Here is a 9,242-nt window from a genome sequence, read left to right on the forward strand (position 1 = left end):
GCCTCTTCACCTCCGCCCGGGAATTTCCCTGGCCCCGCCCACCGCAGGCCCCGCCCCAACTCTCCCCCCTGCCTGTCTCGTGGGCCAGCCCACAGCCTCCCAGGGAGCCCCGCAGCTCTCCCAGGGTCCAGGCCCGGACGCGGGTTAATATGCGGGTTGCGCATTAACCCAGTGTGACTGCCCTGACGGACGGCGTTAATTAAAACACACTGTTAATTAAATGGAGTGTGAGGTGTCGGTCTTCGCCGCAGGGGGTGCCTTAGAAGTCCAGAGCCACGGGGGCCGCTGCGCCCCACCGAAAGAGGGCGACGGTCCCAGGCGTCCTTGGGACGAGACCTCAATCTCTGTTAAAGGCCTTACATTTAGATAGAGTTAACTGAGCACTCACGGCTTTCCACCCGATTTTGCCCTTGAACTAGACCTTTAATTAAAAACACAAAGCCTGTCGGATGCTTCTGGGGCTCTTGTTCCCGGGGAACAGACCAGCCGTTGACACTCGGAGGTTTCAGGTGCTCCAGGTAGGTGGGATTACTAGATCGACCGGGACTGTACCTGGAAGGCAGAAGTATTGATCTATTGGACCGGAGGAGGATGGTTGCCCCCAGACTAGACAGCGTGAAAAGTGAGGAAACAAGACGAGGAAGGAGGGAGAGCCGCCCTAGTTTGCATCCTAAGCACCGCGAAGAGGGATAAGCAAGGACGCAGACACAGGACACACAAGGCGTCTGATCGCGAGGTCAAGGTCTCGGCGAAGCCGGTGCGGCCAGTTCTCCGGGTAACAGGCCCCTCGTGTAAGATCAAACAAATTAGGGCGGGGTCCCAGGAGGTGAGGGAGAGAGGGTCTGGGAGCAGGTTTGTGCTGAAGACTAAGAAGGACGCATCGCACGTGGGAAGAAACTTGATTTACGAATGAAGAGGCTGACGCTGCTCAAATCAGCGGGATACCAAGCACGTTGTTCCTCACCCAAACTGCTCGCTGGTTAGACGGAAACGAAAAAAAAAAAAAAAAAGTCCTAATCGAAATAGGAAAAGGGGGACGCGCCCTCTCCTGGTATCCTGAAGGATTCAACTCCTCTATTTAGACCGCCTGCTCCAGGCCAGCTCTTCCTGCCCGACTCTTAACACCACCCAGAGATTAACCCCCTGCTCAAGGCAAAGAGGGCTAGCAAGTCAGTACCGGCCCCAGACCCAATTCTGGAGGGTCCCTGCTGGGCTTGTTAGGGGAGCCTGGGGCGAGTCAACTCTACGGGCTCACTTCCGGTATTTTGAACCATGTTAAAGGAGAGAGTAGATGAGTATTAGAGAAGCTCGGAGCAGGGAGGGGATAGGATGGGGTGGGATAGTTAGCGGTGGGGGGAGGCGTCATACACAAGGCTGCCACCAGCTGTGGAGTGAGAAGGTTGAGGGTGAGTGAGTTTCTGGTAGAGAAAGCGGCCAGGGTCGTTTTCTCCAGACCCACTTGCTCCTGAGACGTTGAGCATTCCCACCGCTTCTTAGCTGTGTGACCTTTGGACAATTTACCTAATCTGGGTGTGCCTCATTCTCTTTATCTGTAAAATGGGGCCTCTAATACAGGTCCCAAATTCCAAAGGTCTGAGAATCCAAAGCCTTTCTCAATTCATTTGGTGGCAGAACCAGACCCAAACTGATGCAAAGTTATTTACATTCTTTATATCACTTAATATGATTATTTGTTTCACTGAAGCCACCTTAATTAGATTGTATGAGATCTGTTTCAGACCCTCTTGGGGAGATACATCACGTAAATTACATGCACCTTATTACCTTCCTGAAATCCAAAAAATTCTGACTTCTGAAATAGAGCTCACGCCAAAGGCTTTAAATAAAGGATTTGGATATACAGAGCTTACTGCCTGAGGTCACTGTGATGATTAAAGGATAATACGTGTAGGGGCTTCCCTGGTGGCGCAGTGGTTGCGCGTCCGCCTGCCGATGCAGGGGACACAGGTTCAAGCCCTGGTCCAGGAAGATCCCATAAGCCAGTGTGCCACAACTACTGAGCCCGTGCGCTAGAGTCCGCGAGCCACTACTACTGAAGCCCGCAGGCCAGCCTGTGCTCCGCAACAAGAGAAGCCACCACGAGGAGAAGCCTGCGCACTGCAACGAAGACCCAACGCAGCCCCCCCCACCAAAAAAAAAGAACCGACACTGTTTCCTGAATAGTCCAGTGGGGTGCCTCCTTCCTCTCTCACACTTCCATGAGTAGATAGAATCTAAGTGCAGCTAAGAAAACTGAAATTATGACATGCTTTCCGCTGTTCACTGATGTGGTTTTGCGGTAGGTGAATGCAAAGTAGTGTGGTAGGCTATTTAGTGAGACACTCATTTATTTCATGCTTTCTGTGCCCCGCCCTACACACCCCCTTTGTTTGGAGAATACAGCTAATCCCTTTGTGTTTCCTATCACAAGGATATTTGCAAGATTCTTGGAAGACCAACCTTTCTTTTTGTCTCTTGAGAAAGCCCAATCATCATCTACCCCAGGTGTCCTGGAGAGAGAGAGCAGTGAACCCAGGTGGGGTGGGGGGCTTTCACAGCATTTGGGGGAGTGGGAGGGGGGGTGGAGGTTGGTGGTCTCCTGAGCATCAAGGACTCAAGCCTCAGCCCCTGCAGCACCAGGACACATGGCCAGCTCTTCAAGTGACACAGCTATATGAGACATCTATTGGACCTTGGGGACTTGGTCTCACAGCTTCTGCAGATTCTGGAATGCTGGCTTGTCACTGGAAATAACAAAGCAACCTGCCCTCTCCTTAGAAGAGGTTTATGGTAGATGGTGAGGATACCAGCATCAATGAGCTGATCAACTTAACGGGCTGAAGAATAAATGGCCCTAACTCCAGTGGATGCCAAAAGCCCTCCTGGATTTTTCCATGACCCCAGGGAAGGAAAACCTCCACTCAAGGCCTCAGTGATGCGCAAGAGTGGATTTCCCTACACTCCTACAGGGCAAGGGCTGGGTGGACAGAAAGTAAAGATATGTAACATATTTATGCATATCTGAGCTACTGGTAGAAAAATATACACACTTGGGACACCAGATCCAAAGACTACCTAAACTATGATCTACCTATACTATGACTCCATATATATGAAATGCCTAGAAAAGGAAAGCATAGACGGAAAGCCGACTTGTGGTTGCCTGGGGCTGGGAGTGGCTTGGACTGCAAATGAGCTCATGGGAATTTGGGGGGATTGAGGAAAATATTCTAAAACTGGTTGGTAATGAGGATTGCACAACTCTATCAGCATAAAGATTATTGAATTGTACGCTTACAATGGGTGAATTTTAAGGTATGTAAATCATATCTCAGTACAGCTGCAAAAACAACACCGAGGGAATTCCCTGGCGGTCCAGTGGTTAGGACTCCACACTTTCACTGCTGAGGGCATGGGTTCGATCCCTGGTCAGGGAACTATGATCCCACAGGCTGCGTGGCGCGGCCCGCCCACCGCCCCCCAAAACAAAATAACAACAACAACAACACAAAAAACCACCAAAAATAATACCAGAAGTAAATCATCATGCTCTCCGGTACAGGGTATGCCCCTTCTTCTGTTGGGCCAGTGGTGAAGTTGCTGTGTCAGTCATCTACTCTGTAGCTGAGCTGGGCCTGGGCTTCGTTTGAGCTTTAGTTAGATTCAGTTCACAATTGGCTCCAAATATTCTGAGGATGGCTTCCTCAAAAAAAGTTAAACAGCATTACCATATAACCCAGCAATTCTACTCCTAGGTATACACCCCGAAGAACTGGAAACAGGGACTCAGGCAAGTGCATGTAAATGCCTCTAATAGGTCGCTTCCCTCTTACTGATACCTGGCATTGCAGCGACTCCCTGGATGAGGAGTGAGACTTCCGTCAGAGCCAGGCTCTGGGATTAGGGGCTAATCTGCCACCAATTTAGCAGCAGCCTCAGACAAGTATCTGGAGTCCCAGGAACAATGCCTCCGCTTTGAGAAAAGCCGGAGCAAGTGTGTGTGTGTGTTTGTGTGTGCGTGTGTATGTGGTCTCTACTTCCTTCCTCTCCTTTGCCCCCCAGCTCTAGACCCTGAAACAGTAAACCCATTGGGAAGAAGCTGGGTGTTTATCTTTTAGGTGATCTTCAGTCCTCTGTGAACACTGAAGAAGAAGACCACAATAATATTACTACTTCCTACTTCTTCCCATCGTGTAAACACAGAAACTGTCATACTCCCTGCCACCTTTTCCATCAAGTCAAAGTAGAGCATGGAGGAACACTAAATTCTTGTTTCTTGATGTGGCACATAGATACAATGGACTATTACTCAGCCATAAAAAGAAACGCAACTGAGTTATTGGTAGTGAGGTGGATGGACCTAGAGTCTGTCATACAGAGTGAAGTAAGTCAGAAAGAGAAAAACCAATACTGTATGCTAACACATATATATGGAATCTAAATTAAAAAAATGGTTCTAATGAACCTAGGGGCAGGGCAGGAATAAAGACACAGACATAGAGAATGGACTTGAGGACACGGGGAGGGGGAAGGGTAAGCTGGGACGAAGTGAGAGAGTGGCATGGACATATATACACTAGCAAATGTAAAATAGACAGCTAGTGGGAAGCAGCCGCATAGCACAGGGAGATCAGCGCGGTGCTTTGTGACCACCTAGAGGGGTGGGATAGGGAGGGTGGGAGGGAGACGCAAGAGGGAGGGGATATGGGGATAGATGTATATGTATAGCTGATTCACTTTGTTATAAAGCGGAAACTAACACACCATTGTAAAGCAATTACACTCCAATAAAGATGTTAAAAGAAATTCTTGTTTCTTTGTTTTACTTTAAAAGTGTTAAGAGTTTCTGGAGCAAAATTTTCTGTTGAAGTATTAATTAGCCAGCGTCCGTTGATTTCGGGAAAGTAATCACAATGAGACACCACAATTCTTCGTCACGGTCTGAAAAGCATTGCCATTCTCTTCTTTGTGTGCTTGAGGAGTGCGAAATTGCCTCGGTGTCTCACTTTCTGCACAGTTCCTTGCTTCTCATTAAATAATTCATCTGTCAGTGTTGAAGGCCATGATTTCTCCTTTTCTCATCTCCCTTATTCTTCCAAAATGAGATGTCTCACTTCTCAGAAGTGCATGGGGGAATGGGGGGACACAGGCCTGGGTGTCAGACCATAGATTTTATACATCTTTTATATTTTTGTATATTATTATATATGTTATATATCATATTATATTTATACTATATAATTATACTGTTTATGCTTTCTATATTGATATTATATATTATGGTATATTAATATATAGTTATATTATATGTTATATATTATGTAATATATTTATATTATAGATTATATTTATATAATTATGTATTATATATAATTTTATTTTGATTTTACAGTTTGAAATACATATATATATATCGAGAGAGAGAGAGAGAGAGGAAGAGAGAGAAAGATTGATTTATTATGAAAAATTGGCTCATATGATCATGAAGGCTGCCATTGGCCAGCTTGAGAGGCAGGATTGGGTGTGATGGAGAGCTGAAGCTGTGGTCCCAGGCCAAAAGCTGGCAGGCTTGAGACCCATGAGGTCGATGTTTCAGTTTGAACCTGAAGGCAGGAAAAATCTGATGTCCCAGCTCAAGGCAGCCAAACAGGAAGAATTTCCTCTTATTTGGGGGAGAGTCAGCCTCCAGTTCTATTCAGGCCTTCAGCTGATTGGATGAGACCCACCCACATTAGGGAGAACAATCTGCTTTATTCAGCCTTATCAAATTAAATTTTAAACTGATCCAAAAACTCCTTTATGGAAATACCCAGAATAATGTTCTTCCAAATGTCTGGGTCCCCCATGGCCCATTCAAGTTGACACATAAAATTAACCATTGTACTTCTATACACCCTGACTTAAGGCATGGCTAGTTAAATTATCAGAAGTGATTTTGCAATTTGAAAAGTTACAAGTCCCCTGTTTTCATGAGAAAATGTATTCACATATGGCTTTCAAACAGACTATTATAAACCTGGATACAAAACCTTAGCTGGATCGCCCATGACCTTTTGTCCCACAAAACCTCAGTGTTCCCCTCACCAGACTACGTTACCCCTTTTCTGATTTTGTGGACAGAGTTCCCATTTCCCTTGTCACAGACCAATAGACAGTTATTAGATTTATAGACATAATGCCCTGATGAGCAGTAATACAGGTTTCTCTGGGGCTGGTCCCCTCCGATCTTCACAACTGGATGCCAGGAGCATACCTCTTTCTTTTCTAAGGTCCATGGTTCAATTCTCCGGCTGATAGAGCTTTAAATTTTGCAACTGGTGCTGATGCAGTTGAGTGAGGGGTTTTTTGCTTTTCACCGTGTGTGGAGCAGAGCTTGTTCCTCCCCTGCTCAGCCACGCAGGTTGAATTGACCAAAGCTATGGTTATGGAGAAGCCTAGCCCCCTGCTGGTCAGGTGGGAATTTGTGAGACAGTATGACGCACTGCTGAACCAGGCCGCAGACATGCTACACAAATTTTATGGAAAGAACTCTTCTTATGTCCGTGGGGGACTGGATTCAAATGGAAAGCCAGCAGGTGCAGTCTATGGACAGAAAGAAATCCATAGGAAAGTGATGTCACAAAACTTCACGAATTGCCACACTAAGATCTGTCACGTCGATACTCATGCCACTCTGAATGACGGTGTGGTGGTCCAGGTGATGGGCCTGCTCTGGTTGTTATTAACAACAAGGCTTTGAGGACATTCATGAGACCTTTATCCTTGCTCCTGAGGGCTCTGCTGCGAATACGTTTTATGTTCACAATGATATCTTCAGATACCAAGATGAGGTCTTTGGTGGCTTTGTCACTGAGCCTCAGGAAGAATCTGAAGAAGAAGCAGAGGAACCTGAAGAAAGACAGCAGACACCTGAGGTGGTACCTGATGATTCTGGAACTTTCTATGATCAAACTGTCAGCAGTGACTTAGAAGAACATTTAGAAGAACCTGTTGGGGCTTCCCTGGTGGCGCAGTGGTTGCGCGTCCGCCTGCAGATGCAGGGGAACCGGGTTCGCGCCATGGTCTGGGAGGATCCCACGTGCCGCGGAGCGGCTGGGCCCGTGAGCCATGGCCGCTGAGCCTGCGAGTCCGGAGCCTGTGCTCCGCAACGGGAGAGGCCACAACAGAGGGAGGCCCGCATACCACCAAAAAAAAAAAAAAAAAAAAAAAAAAAAGAAGAACCTGTTGCTGAACCAGAACCGGAGCAAGAACCTGCGTCTGAAGTCCAAGAGGAAAAGTCTGAGTGTATTGGAAGAAACTGCTCCTGAGGAGGCTGGGAAGAGTTCTTCTCCAGCTCCTGCAGACATAGCCCAGTCAGTGCAAGAGGACTGGAGGAACTTTTCTTGGGCAACTGTGACCAGTAAGAACCTTCTCCCAGGGGAGCTGTTCCAGTTACTGGGATACCACCTCATAGCTTCACAGCCTCGTCCAGAGTCTAAGCCTGAATCTCAGATTCCACCGCAGAGGCCTCAGAGGGATCAAAGGGTGCGAGAACGGCAAATAAATGTTCCTCCCCAGAGGAAACCTAGAGCAGTCCGTGAGGCTGGTGAGCAAGGTGATGTTGAACCCCGAAGAATCGTGAGACACCCTGCAGTCACCAGCTCTTTATTGGCAACCTGCCTCATGAGGTGGAGTAGAGCTTAAATATTTTTTTCAAAATTATGGGAATGTGGTGGGGCTGCATGTTAACAGCGGTGGGAAATTTACCCAATTTGGGGTTCGTTGTGTTTGATGATCCTGAGCCTGTTCAGAAGGTGCTTCGCAACAGGCCCATCATGTTCAGAGGTGAGGTCCCCCCGAATGTGGAAGAAAAGAAGACTCGAGCCGCCCGGGAAGGGGACCGCCAAGATAACCTCCTGCAGGGACCTGGAGGCCCTCAAGTGGGGCTGGGTGGTGCGATGAGAGGCCCCCACGCCCACGGAGGCATGGTGCAGAAACCAGGATTTGGAGTGGGAAGGGGCGGTGCTCCAAGGTAGTGAATCGCTCTTCACTGATCTTCAGGCAGCAGTACAAACCCTAGCTCCCACAGAATGGTGAATTTCTTCAGCCAACTTTTGGAATCTTGGAATCTGATCCTAGTCTATCATAAACTGCTCAAGGGGCTTCCCTGGTGGCGCAGTGGTTGAGAGTCCGCCTGCCGATGCAGGGGACGCGGGTTCGTGCCCCGGTCCGGGAGGATCCCACGTGCCGCGGAGCGAGCGGCTGGGCCCGCGAGCCATGGCCGCTGCGCCTGCGCGTCCGGAGCCTGTGCTCCGCGACGGGAGAGGCCACGACGGTGAGAGGCCCGCGTACCGCAAAAACCAAAAAAAATCGCTTAAGTTTGTACAATTTTACTTTTTGTGTTAATGGGGTGTGCTCCTTCCTCCCCCTCCGCCCCATTTTAGTCCTTTACTTCCAATTTTGTGGAATGATATTTTAGGAAAAATGGATTTTTAAAGAAGAAGAAGAAAAAAAAAAAAGACTGCAGTTCCTTGTTTTATTTGCATATACAGACTGGATTTTTTTTTTAACAGTTTCCCCAAAGGAATGTGTATTGCTTATTACTGACATTTGGTATGTTTCATTCATTGGAATATTTCTTTTTTAAACAAATTTTATTTATTTATTTTTGGCTGTGTTGGGTCTTCGTTGCTGCGTGTGGGCTTTCTCTAGTTGTGTTGGTGGGCTTCTCGTTGCGGTGGCTTCTTTTGTTGTCGAGCACGGGCTCTAGGCGTGCAGGCTTCAGTAGTTGTGGTGCATGGGCTCAGTAGCTGTGGCTTGCAGGCCCTAGAGTGCAGGCTCAGTAGTTGTAGCCCCCGGGCCTAGCTGCTCTGCAGCATGTGGGATCTTCCCGGACCAGGGCTCGAACCCGTGTCCCCTGCATTGGCAGGTGGATTCTTAACCACTGCGCCACCAGGGAAGCCCGGAATATTTCTTACTTATTTTCTACATGTTTCAAAAGCCAGTGAGAATTACAGGATTTGATAAATATTTTGAAGGCAGGAAAAACCCAAATTGTCTCTTCTTTGAGAGTCATGACTACCTTCTGGTGTGGAAAAATTGCTGTTGGAGAAATTGACAGTTTAGATTCTCCCTGGTATGTTTAAAAACTGAATAAAAGGAGTGGTAGTGGAGTTTTTCTTTGGATACGTGATCACAAAACAGGTCCAAAACCTACTGTTTTTACCACTGAAATTTAAATTGTGAGATACGTTTTAAATGTC

The 9,242-nt window shown here is 47.5% G+C and overlaps 1 pseudogene; it reads left to right on the forward strand.

The window, feature by feature from the left end:
- Nucleotides 1-6,403: 6,403 nt before the first annotated feature.
- On the forward strand, nt 6,404-8,015 carry LOC102987865 (ras GTPase-activating protein-binding protein 1-like; annotated as a pseudogene).
- The last annotated feature ends 1,227 nt before the right edge of the window (nt 8,016-9,242 follow it).

The sequence above is a fragment of the Physeter macrocephalus genome, chromosome 11 (genome assembly GCF_002837175.3).
Source record: "Physeter macrocephalus isolate SW-GA chromosome 11, ASM283717v5, whole genome shotgun sequence".
Taxonomy (NCBI): domain Eukaryota; kingdom Metazoa; phylum Chordata; class Mammalia; order Artiodactyla; family Physeteridae; genus Physeter; species Physeter macrocephalus.